The sequence below is a fragment of the Atractosteus spatula genome, unplaced genomic scaffold, assembly GCF_055471065.1.
Source record: "Atractosteus spatula isolate fAtrSpa1 unplaced genomic scaffold, fAtrSpa1.hap1 Scaffold_10, whole genome shotgun sequence".
In the NCBI taxonomy this organism is placed as follows: domain Eukaryota; kingdom Metazoa; phylum Chordata; class Actinopteri; order Semionotiformes; family Lepisosteidae; genus Atractosteus; species Atractosteus spatula.
Window position 1 is genome coordinate 381,107 of NW_028296653.1, and position 12,229 is coordinate 393,335.

The 12,229-nt window shown below is 50.8% G+C and overlaps 2 non-coding genes and 1 pseudogene across 2 annotated transcripts; all 3 read right to left on the bottom strand.

Annotated features, from left to right (window-relative positions):
- Positions 1-427: 427 nt before the first annotated feature.
- On the bottom strand, positions 428-625 carry LOC148810249 (U2 spliceosomal RNA). The gene has a single exon (XR_016086812.1). It is a non-coding gene; the product is annotated as a U2 spliceosomal RNA (small nuclear RNA).
- A 5,292-nt stretch (positions 626-5,917) lies between these two features.
- LOC148810250 (U2 spliceosomal RNA) lies at positions 5,918-6,077 on the bottom strand (annotated as a pseudogene).
- A 5,967-nt stretch (positions 6,078-12,044) lies between these two features.
- On the bottom strand, positions 12,045-12,229 carry LOC148810251 (U2 spliceosomal RNA). Its single transcript, XR_016086811.1, has one exon. It is a non-coding gene; the product is annotated as a U2 spliceosomal RNA (small nuclear RNA).

Consider the following 12,229-nt stretch of genomic DNA (forward strand, 5'->3'; position numbering starts at 1 on the left):
GTGCGCGCACACACACGCCTGCCTGCCTGCCTGCCGAAAAAAAAGAAAGAAAAGGTGTATATACTAAGTTTTTGGGAGGGAAAACGCCCGGCTGTCGAAAGGGGCCCGCCTGCAAGGACGGGGAGACACACACACACACACACACACACACACACACACACGCCTGCCTCCCAGGGAAAAGGAGGAAAAAAACTAAGTTTTTTGGAGGGAAAACGCACGGGAGCCGAAAAGGGGGCCGGCCTGCTTGCCGAGAGAGTCGAGACGCGGGAAAGCGCACGGAGGGAGCACGGGAACGGAGACGGAGACGGGGAGGGGGAGAGAGAGACACAGAGACACACGGATGGACGAGAGACGAGACCGGAGAGGAAGGAGCTCCAGTCCACCTCGCTTGCTTGCTTGCTACGTCTGTCTTTTCACCGCTGAGAGAAGGTAGTGCACCGTTCCCGGAGGCGCTGCAATACCGGGCCGATGCGTGGAGAGGACGGAGCAAGCTCCTTATCCAGCTCCCTGTTCCAAAAATCCGTTTAATATGTGGTCCCCCGATGGGGGACGTATCAGATATTAAACTGATAAGAACAGATTTTTTTTTTTTTTTTACATTTATTATAACAAAACAAAACAAAATCACAAGTCATTCATCACAGTCCACAAACAGTAAACTTATCCCATTAATCCAGCAACGGTTTCCATTTCTCTTTTGCTGCATGAAAACCCCACCTACGCACCTCTACTGTCATCATCTTATGAAGCTCAAAACGAACCCTCCCACATATTGCCCCAGCCCCTTCCACATGACCATGTTTGACCAAATTATTTCTTGATCCCCATAACACAAATTTTACTATGCTGATTAGAAACCAGATTACAAGATCACGTCTCACAGATCTCGAAGACCTACTCCACCGTCTAAGGATTTTATCTCCAGATAGAACAAAACCCGGTTCCAGTTTGTTAAATAGATCCGACATCTGCCCCCACACTGCTTTTGCAATCCTGCAACCCCAGAACATGTGGCTGATGGACTCTACCTCTGTACATAGAGGTCTTGGGCAAATCGCTGAACGAGCCAACTTATGTCTGTGCATTACCTCTCTTACTGGCAGACGTCCCCAAACACACATCCAGTTTAAATCTTTGAGCCTGTTATCCAGGCTCTTAGGTTGCACCCTTTTCCATACATCAGTAGGAACCACAACATTGGTTCCCTTTTCACTGCTCTTAGCTGCCTTATATAAGAGCCTGTGGGAGACAATCACTGTCCTGTCCGCATCTTTTGCGTACTTCCTTAACCATGCGGCCGCATGTTCATAGAACCATGGTAAAATTTCAGCCTTGGGAACGTCGTTCCTCCACACTTCTGAAGGCCTGACGACCCAGGGGAACCAAAGCCGAACAAAGAACTGATATTTGTATAAGATCTTGTCATCTACCGCTTTACAAAGGTCAGCCACAAATATGGCATCTAGTTTAATTGGTAAATCTGGAACTTCTCTACCTCCCTCACTGATGTCCCTATACATATCTAGACGCTTCACATATTCATAACCACCTCCCCATACAAAGTCAAAAACCATCTTAGTTAAGGAGCGTCTAAAACAAGCAGGCATAGGAAAGACCTTTGCAACGTGCACAAGACTTGGTAAGATGTCACCTTTAAGTACCAAAACCTTCCCTGAATAGGACAGTGATCTTTTTTTCCATAGGCCAAGTTTGCTACTCACCTGGGATAACCGAGTCTCCCAATTCCTTTTTCCGGTCCCTTCCCTATCAAACTGCACTCCTAATATTTTCAAGGAATTCATTTCTAGAGATAGGCCTCCTACCACCTCATCCCTGTTACTCCATGGACCAAAATACTGCACACTGCTCTTATTTCTATTCAGTCTTGCACTTGTACATTGGTTGAAGACTTCTATCAGCTCCAGTGCAACTAAAAGGCTTCTATCTGAGCTCAAAGTTAGAACAATATCATCCGCGTAGGCCAACACTTTAGTTTGGAGGCCTCCGCTTCCCGGGATCACTATACCCTCAACCCTTCTATCTCGTCTTAACAACTCCAATAGTGGCTCTATATAGACTACATATAGGATTGGAGACAACGGACAGCCTTGTCTGACGCCCTTCCTTACGACGAAGGGTTCACTCATAAAACCATTTATGTTGACTCTGGTGGAAGCACCTCCATACAGGGCTTTCAGCCAAGAGATGAAGCAGCTGCTGACCCCATAACGATCCAACACATCCCATAAGCATTGATGATCCACCCTATCAAATGCTTTCTCTTGGTCAAGACTGGCTATCAACAGACACTGATGTCTGTCTTCTGTCCAAGCAATAGTATCTCTAAGCAGGCCGAGGTTCCAGTGTAGGGACCTACCCGCCACGCCACAGGTCTGATCCGGCTGTATTACTGATGGCAGGACTTTCCTTATCCTATCGCACAAAATTTTTGCCAAGATTTTATATTCGACACAATAATTGTATTGGCCTCCAATTTTCTAGCCTCTTAGGATCACCTTTCTTAAATAACAGAGACAAAACTCCCTGTGCCATTGTATCTCCCAAAGTTCCACCATCTAGAATAGCTTGAAAGACTTCGAGCATCGATGGACCTATCAAATCCCAGAAAGTAAGGTAAAATTCTACCGGGATACCATCAACCCCCGGAACTTTCCCTGTTTTCATTCTCCGAGTAGCCCCCTCAACTTCAGCTAGATCAATGCGTGTCACTAGGGCCCTATTTTCCTCAGCACTGACCTTCTTCTCAATATGCTCCAAACCACCGACCCCCTTTACTGACTCCCCCTCCCTCTTATTGAAGTAAGTAGTAAAATACTTTACGGCTTCCTCCAACATTTCATACGGAGTACTTACCACCTCCCCCTCTGCAGAAACCAAACTCCCGAATGCTCTTTTAACCCGCTTGGCTTTAACTGATTTAAAAAGCAGGCCTGAGACCTCTTCTTGTCCATCCAGGAAGCCGATACCAGCTCTGATTAAAAACTCTCTGGATTGTCTAAGGTAAAGTTCTCTAAGTCGCGCCTTCAGCTCCTGGGCTTTCGAGAAATTAAAATCTGCACCTTTGTTTGTCTCCTCATACATATTTTCCAACACTTTTTGAAGCCTTCTCACTTCAAAATTCCTTCTTTGATTTCGACACTTACAATACCGGATTGAGAGTTCCTTAACCTGCCACTTAACATACTCCCACCATTCAATTAATGACGGCCAATCTTGTTTCTGTCCTAGCCAAAAAAACCATTTGTCTCTAATTAGCTCTTTGTAACCGTCCTCACTCAGCACGGCTGTGTTTAATTTCCAGTACCCTGGACCAAACTTGACCCCCACACCTTCCACCTCAACCACCAACAATTCATGATCGGAAAAATAAAAGGGTACGACCGAGGCTTTAGCAATCACCAAACCTCGAGACAAGAACACATAATCCAATCTTTTGGCAGCCCCTGCTGCATTCCTCCAAGTAACTGGGGGAATCAACCCAAACGTTGCAGGCCCTTTAAGACAGAAACTATCAAATAAGTCAAAATCCCTCAGCAGTTTATTAATTTCTAGGGACCCTGCTGTTCTTTTATTTAGATCCTCATTAAAGTCACCGGCAATCACTAATTTTCTATTAGTCACACACCAGGGGACTAGGTCGGAAAAAAAACTCCCCCTTGATGTCCTATCCGCCGGTGCGTAGACGACTATAAATCTCATTTTTGTGTTTAAGTATACCCCATCCACCACAAGGATTCTCCCTGGCTGCACCATATAAGTTTCTTTAACATCAATGTGATTATTCCCAAATAATATACCAACCCCAGAAGAATGTACTCCCCCCACACACCAAAAGGACTTCCCCGAATCCCAGTCTTTAGAAAACCGCTTCACATCTATATCTCCACCCAAGTGCACTTCCTGTAAAAAACATATATCAAACTTATTTTCACGCAAAATTTTATACACAGCAATCCTTTTAGACCTATTTTTCAATCCCCTAACATTTACAGTTAAGATTTTGAAGGTCATATTGACCTCCCACCATCTCTTCCCCCAGGATCTACATCTGGTTCTGCAGAGCTGTCTGTCTCCGAGGAGCTTGTGTCACTCGTCCTATAAGGGGTTGAACCCTCCTCCTCTGAATTGGACTGAACCACGTTCGGAGCCACCGAAACGCAGCGCAGGTAAGTCGACTCTATTAATCTTCCTTTTGGCAGGTGCCCCTTCTGACCCCAATCCGAAGCTGCAACCTCCTCCCGCTCTGGGGGGGATTCCATCACCATGCCTTCTTCTATATCCTCCTCTATATGAGCGTCCTCCTTGGCCTTCTTCTCCTCCCCCGCAGGCAACTCTTCTTCGGAATCCTCCCTTGGCCTTTTCTGGACTGCCACATTCCCATCCATGTCGAAATCACCCAAGTCCATCGCCAGGCCTTCTTGCGGCAGGTGCACGAACAAGTCCAAGGCTCTAGCCACCTGACCAGCAGGTAAGCTACTGCTACTGTCCAAACCAGTGTCTGATGTTTCGCTCACATCCACCTCTGCTATCTCCTCACTCTCAATCTCGTTGCCATCACCTGTTTCGACCTTTTCATTCTTGTTCCCCTCTGTCTTCTCAATTCCTTTGCCTTCCTTTCCTCCTTCATCTTCCACATCTCCTTCTTGCTCCGAGTCACTTGCCTCCTCTACGGCATCTAGGAAGCATCTCTCCTGATCCCTGGCCATCTCAGGGTCTCTCCATATGCATTCTCTATATAAATGGTTTGTATCCCCACACAGAGAGCAGGTTTTCTGATAACATCTCCTCTTAGTGTGGTCCCGTGCTCCACACCTCGAGCAAGAGGTGGCGGTGCAGTCTTTATCCATGTGGCCGAAGGAACAACATTTTCTGCAGTAAGACGGCTGGTTCTGATAATATATATAGCCTTTACTTTGACCCAGGAAAAAGGCCGACGGGGGGTGCAAAAACCCGTCCGCGCGCCCAACATTCCGCCTGAGTCGCACCTGGTATCTGCGCCTCCCAGTCCAGACCCGAAATCTGTCACCAATTATTTGGGGACCTGCCAGGACATCCACATGCATCCATAGGTAAGCCGTAATAATATCATCCTCAATGAAGGGGTCATGCATGTTTACAATTATAAATCGCACATCGTCCTGAGCCAGACCCAAAATCTCAAAGTCCTGTAACCATTCATTGTTCACCATCTCCTCACACATCCCAGAGACTCTCTTGTAGATCTGATCATTGTTAAAGGTAACATCGAAAAAGCAAAAAGGCCCGTTTCCCTGCAGACATTTCACTTCACTCGGTATTGCTTTCAAAATTCCAAATAAAATCTTACATTCAAACTCGTATCTGCCCATCATTTCTTTCTCTCTCACCCATTTAAAACGCAAGGTCCATTTCAGCCGAGGAGCCTGGCTGGCCCACCCGGGGGGGGCCGGGCCCTCGGCCATTGCGGGAAATACGGCCCTCCGACGCTCTTCTCACAGGTCTTCATCGTAGCCTTCTTACAAAAAAAACACTTCCAAAAAAACAGGAACCAGCAAAACGAACCTTCTCTTTGGATCCAAACGTCTGCAGGCACGGATAGCAGTCCAACGATCTCTCCCCTGGTCTTGGCCAAAAGGCCGAGAAGCGATGCCCGACGCCGGCCTTGAGCTTGGCTTTAACTGATTTAAGGAGCCCGGTCCGCACGCGGCTGCCGGCCGCCCGGACTCCGCTCTCCCCCTCTCTTGCCTGCCTGCTTGCTCGCCTGCCTGCCCGCCAGTCCCGGGCGGGGGCCCTGCTCTTTGATCTCCTGTCAACGGCCCGACAACGACTGCAGCCGCGGGGGGCGCCAGCCGGCCGGCCTCCTTAGCTTAGGCCCCTCCCACCAGCAGCAGCCGTGCCGAGCGAGCTGCAAGCGAAGGAGAGCTGCAATGCGTGGAGAGGACGGAGCAAGCTCCTGATCCAGCTCCCTGTTCCAAAAATCCGTTTAATATGTGGTCCCCCGATGGGGGACGTATCAGATATTAAACTGATAAGAACAGATTTTTTTTTATGTTTTATTATAAATATACAAAACCAGTCAACAACACCATTTACAGAACATCATAACCAAAATCAAACCCCCAACGAAAACAACCCCTTCCAACGCTCTTTTGCAGCAGCAAATCCCCAACGCATAATATCCCACTTCACTCTTCTTGCAATGTCATGCTTTACTTTAAACATCACTGAATTTGCTGAGCCCCCACTATTGTGCTTCACCTGCTCTTCCCGAGACCCCCATAAGTAGAACTTTACTAAACTAATAAGGAACCACAGTAAAAAGGTTCTGCTCCACTTGCGCGGATTCGCTATTCCACATAAAATCACACGGTTGGACATGACAAAATCGGGAGCTATCTGACCGAAAAGCCCCCCGCACAGACCCCACACGCGTTCCGCAAAATCACAACCCCAGAATACATGTGATACAGTTTCAGGTTCAGAACAATCGGGTCGCGGACACTTGTCCTGTCTTGCCAGACCATGTCTATGAAGGACTTCCCTGACTGACAACCTGTCCCACATAGCCAGCCAATTTAAGTCCTTCAGTCGGTTTTCCAGCCCTGCTGGCTGGATCTGTCTCCATTCGGCCTCCGATACCCCAACCACTGCAGACCCACCTTTCTCTATTATGGACCTGTACACAGCCCTGTGGTCCAGAGACTCTGTTCCTCTCTTCACCGCCGGATGTTTCCTCAGCCATGTAACCGCGTGTCTGTAATGCCAGGGTAACTGCGAAGCCTTAGGTGTGGTGTTGGTCCAATCGACCAGATGTTTCATTGTAGCAGCAAACTACAACTGCACGAAACATACACACAGATGATCTGGGTTCTCATACAGGGTTTTACACAAAACCGAAACGAACACCGAGTCTAGTCGAAGTGGAAGGTCAGGAACCTCCCTGCCCCCCTCCTCCACCGGCCTGCACATGTCCGCACGCCTGATGTGTTCATATCCTCCGCCCCAGACGAAGCGGAAGATAGTTCTCACCAGGTCTCGACGAAACCTGGCGGGCAGCGGTTACACGCAGGCCAGGTGGAGAAGCAACGGCAACACATCCACTTTTAACACGAGTACCTTCCCGACATATGATAGAGACCTGCTCCGCCAAAGGCCTAACTTTAGGCTCACCTTCCTAATTTTGATCTCCCAATTCAGGCCCGCCGAGTCGTAGACGTGGAAGAAGACCCCCAGGACTTTGACGGGGCCTACCGCTAGTGTAAGGCCCCCGGTCACACCCTGCCTATCCTTCCACCTGCCAAAAAATTTAACTGTGCATTTACTCTTATTCAGGAATGCACCGGTGCTGACTGCTAGATCGTCGCAAGTCTCAGGACTCGATCAAGACTTCTGTCAGTGGTGAGGAACAGGGTTACATCGTCCGCATAAGCTGCGACTTTCGCCTGCCTCCCACCACTGCCCGGAACCACCACCCCTTCAACTAGTGGGTCACTGCGGATCCGATGCAAAAAGGGCTCTACATAAAGAACATATAATAGAGGAGACAAGGGGCACCCCTGCCTCACACCACACGCAATTGGAATTCCAATACCCAGCCGCCCATTGATGCAGACCCTTGTGATGACTCCATTATATAAAACCCTGATCCACCTTATAAAGATCTCACTTAGTCCCATCCTCCCCAAGACCGCCCAGAGGAAAGAATGATTAACCCTGTCAAACGCCTTGTTCTGATCTAGACTCACAAGCATCAGCTCTAAACCCCTATCTTCCACCCACTCAATAACGTCCCTGATAAGCTGGAGGTTCCAAGAGATCTTCCTACCCTCCACACTGCATGTCTGGTCATGACCTACCAGATCCGGCATCACCTTCCTCAGCCGTCGCCCCAACGGCCTGGCCAAGATCTTTTAATCCGTGCAGAGCAGTTGGATCGGCCTCCAGTTATCCAGATCCTCCTTCTCACCCTTCTTATAAATCAGGGACAAGACACCCATCCTCATTGTCCTGCCAAGGTCACCCACCCGCAGAATTTCCTCATAGACCTCTATCAGCATTGGCTGCAAGAGGTCCCAAAAGGTTATATAAAACTCTATTGGTAGCCCGTCAATTCCTGGAGCTGTACCTTTTCGCAGCCCCGCCATAGCCTCTCTTATCTCTACATCTGTCAGACGTGCCTCCAAGCTGCCTTTGTCAATGGCCTTCCTCTCTAAACCAGCTAGCCAGTCTTCCCACAGTCCCCTGTCCACCGGTTTCTCTGAAAACAGGGTTCTGTAGAACTCTGAGGCACACCTCAACATACCTTCGATGTCCCTAGTTATCGCCCCATCCTTTTGCCTTAGGCCCTCGAAGTGAGTTCTTGTCTGCCTCGTACGGACCGAACCAAAGAACTGCGCTGTGCATTTCTCTTCGCCTTCCAAAAGGATGCCCTTCAGCCGGAAGAGGAAATCCCTCGCGCGCTCAGACCAGAAATTTTTCAGTCTGAGCTTGATCTCAGCAGCCCGCTCGGCGTCAAAGGATCCCCCCCGGTTGAAGGTCACATATAGGTCTTCTAGCTCCCGCTGCCATTCGTTCACTTCCTTCCTTTCAGCCGCCCTTGTACGCCGACAATAGCTAATCGAGTTCCTAGCCACCGCCTTCTTGCAGGCTTCCCACCAGCTCACAGCAGTCGGAAACCTCCACCTTTTTGTTTGGAAACTCTCAAGCAGCGCGACTATCAAACTTCTGATATCAACTCAACAGACATCAACAAGTGGTCAGAAAACCACACCGGAGTTATCTTCTCGGCGCGCGCCGACCCCTGTAGGGTGGTAAAAATATAGTCTAGACGTCTAAAAATATCTCTTCCGTTGCTCCAACTATAGAACCTGGGAGCCTGACTAGAGCCTTTATGGCAGTCCTGCAACTGAAAAAGACTGACCATTTCCTTCAAAATTCGCACTCCAGCCCCACTCACATCACTCAAATCCATATTCAAATCACCACCCAACACCACCGCCCTATTGGTGAATAAGTGTGGCTCCAAATCCTTTAAGAAGGCTGCCTGCAGCCGCCTCTCAGCAGGTGCATAGACAGCTATCAGCCGCACCTTTTGGCCTTCCCACACACCATCCACTACTAACAGTCGCCCAGGAACTATGGAGTTAACTGCACTCGCTGTAAAATTCGGGGTCCCACATAGGATCCCCACACCCGACGAGTGCACACCACCCACACTCCACCAAGACTCACCCTTCACCCATTCATTCTTAAACACAGTCACATCGTCCTTCGATCCCAGGTGAACCTCCTGCAAGAAACAAAAGCCGAATTGGCGTTCAGCGAGGTTTTTTAAAGACGCCAATTCGCTTCGATTTTTCCTTTAGCCCTCTGGCATTTACTGTACATACCACACGACTCATGTTGGATCATAGGGGGTCTGCAGCGGCGATCCCTCACCCAAACTAAACTCCGACCTTTCCGTGCCTACAGAATCCGGAGCGCTCTCCGCCTCCCCGGAGAACTGCGAGGACCCCTCCCCCGAGGATGATGAACTTACCTCGGGATCCTCGGAGTCAGAGAGGTGAGCCTCCTTTTCCTCCCCAGTCTGCTCTAAACCTCCAGTGCTTCCTTCCTCAGGATCGCCACCAGCCATACCTTGACCCGGAGGGATGGGGTCCTCGGAGACCGTAACACCAGTGGAGTCCTCCATCAGATCATACACTCTGTTGGCCCTCTCCCTCTCCTCCCTCTGCCTCCCCAACCCCACTCTCCTCCACTACCCCTCCCCCCACCCCTTCTCCACAATCACTGATTCTTTCACAACACCCTTTTTCTTTTTCTTTTTTCTCTTTTTTACAACACCTTTCATACCACCATCACTCTCAATCTCCTCCGAGTCCGCCACACTGTTGTCATCCTCTCTTGGGTCTTCTGTGGCCAACAACTCGAAAATGTTCACCATGTGCTTTGCCGGCGGCGAGTCCGGTCCTTTTACAAACGACACAATCACAGGCTTCCTCATTGCCGCTCTGCTAGGCTGCTTGGACCAGCCCAGGGAGTCCGAGCTCACCCTCGCCACCTCCGCCGCCCGGGACGAGACGCTTGGCCCCTCCTCTGCTGGTCTCGATGTCGCCACTGCTGCCCTCTCAGGTTCGCCGCCTCTCTCGGGTACGCCGCCTCTTTCCGGTTCACTGCCTCTCTCTGGTTCGCCGCCTCTCTCCTTCCCAGTCCATGCTCGGGAACCCCGGTAGATCCTTGGGTCTCTGGACGGTCCAGGGAGGGCGTCTCTGGGACCAGCCACTGGTGCTCTGACCGCTTCCGCGAAGCTGCAAAATTTCTCAGGGCAGGATCTGTACATGTGACCAAATGCTCCGCAAAGGTTACAAGTTGACAATGTCCCACAATTGGCCGTCTCATGGTCCGCTGCTTTACATTTCCTACAAAAGGCCCTAGTGCAGTCCACCGCCTTATGCCCTCTCTGGAAACATTTCTTACAGGACAAAGGCTGCCCCGGGTAAAACAGATATCCCTTGCTCGGGCCGATGGAGAAGTACGCTGGGGGGTGCGATACTCCATCTTCCTCAAGTGAGTTAGACCGCAGCCTGACTGAATACCGCCTTTTACAAGTCCATATATGCAGACCATCGGTAACTTTTTGCCCCGCACTTTGCACATCCACGAACCTTGAAAGGAACGTGAGGATATCCTGTTCCGGGACACGCGGGTTAAACACATGCACAGTCAACGGCCTCAATTCTCTCGCAAACAAGGGCTCCAGCAAAAAAGCACTTAAGGGTGCCTGGTCTTTCTTAGACATGGCCTTCTGCCAGACTGTTTCGCACAAATTGTCCGATTCCATAGTCAGGTCAAAAATCCCTTTGGATATGAAATCCTGCACACAGGTGATGTCCTCCTTCCTTATTTCAAGCGCTTTAAGCAAAACGCTCCCTATTCGCCCATTCCGCCTTCCGTGCAGCATCTTTAACTACAAAGCGCACTGAGCACCGCATCTGTCCCTCACGGGACAGAGGGTGCCCAGTCGCTGCGTGGCGGGTCCACTCACCAGCCGAAGTTGCTGCCATCCGGAAGCCCCACTTCGCCCCCTGGGCTCAACCCAGAGCGACTACCCGTGGTGGCTTGTGATGATCTCCGGCTCCCGCCCTCCGTCGATGAGTCGTCCGCCTCGTCTGTGTTGGCTCTTCCTCCTCCTCCAGTGCAGAAAAAATCTTCGTCGTCGTCGTCTTCACACCCCCCAGCCCAGTCGTCAAGCCGTGGGCCTGCCCCGTACTTTCTGATCTGGGCCAAAAGGCCGAGAAGCGATGCCGACGCCTCTGGAGCCCGGTCCGCACGCGGCTGCCGGCCGCCCGGACTCCGCTCTCCCCCTCTCTTGCCTGCCTGCCCGCCAGTCCCGGGTGGGGGCCCTGCTCTTTGATCTCCTGTCAACGGCCCGACAACGACCGCAGCCGCGGGGGGCGCCAGCCGGCCGGCCTCCTTAGCTTAGGCCCCTCCCACCAGCAGCAGCCGTGCCGAGCGAGCTGCAAGCGAAAGCGGACCGTCGGCACCTGCGGGCAGAGGCAAGGGGCAGTGCTCTCGCGGGAGGGACGGGGACACACACACACGCCTGCCTGCCTGCCGAAAAAAAGAAAGAAAAGGTGTATATACTAAGTTTTTTGGAGGGAAAACGCCCGGCTGTCGAAAGGGGCCCGCCTGCAAGGACGGACACACACACACACACACACACACACACACACACACACACACACACACACACACACACACACACACACACACACACAAGCCACGCCTGCCTCCCAGGGAAAAGGAGGAAAAAACTAAGTTTTTTGGAGGGAAAATGCACGGGAGCCGAAAAGGGGGCCGGCCTGCTTGCCGAGAGAGTCGAGACGCGGGAAAGCGCACGGAGGGAGCACGGGAACGGGGAGGGGGAGAGAGAGACACAGAGACACAGAGACACACGGATGGATGAGAGACGAGACCGGAGAGGAAGGAGCTCCGGTCCACCTCGCTTGCTTGCTAGCTACGTCTGTCTTTTCACCGCTGAGAGAAGGTAGTGCACCGTTCCCGGAGGCGCTGCAATACCGGGCCAATGCGTGGAGAGGACGGAGCAAGCTCCTGATCCAGCTCCCTGTTCCAAAAATCCGTTTAATATGTGGTCCCCCAATGGGGGACGTATCAGATATTAAACTGATAAGAACAGATTTTTTTTTTTTATTAGAAACATATAAAACAT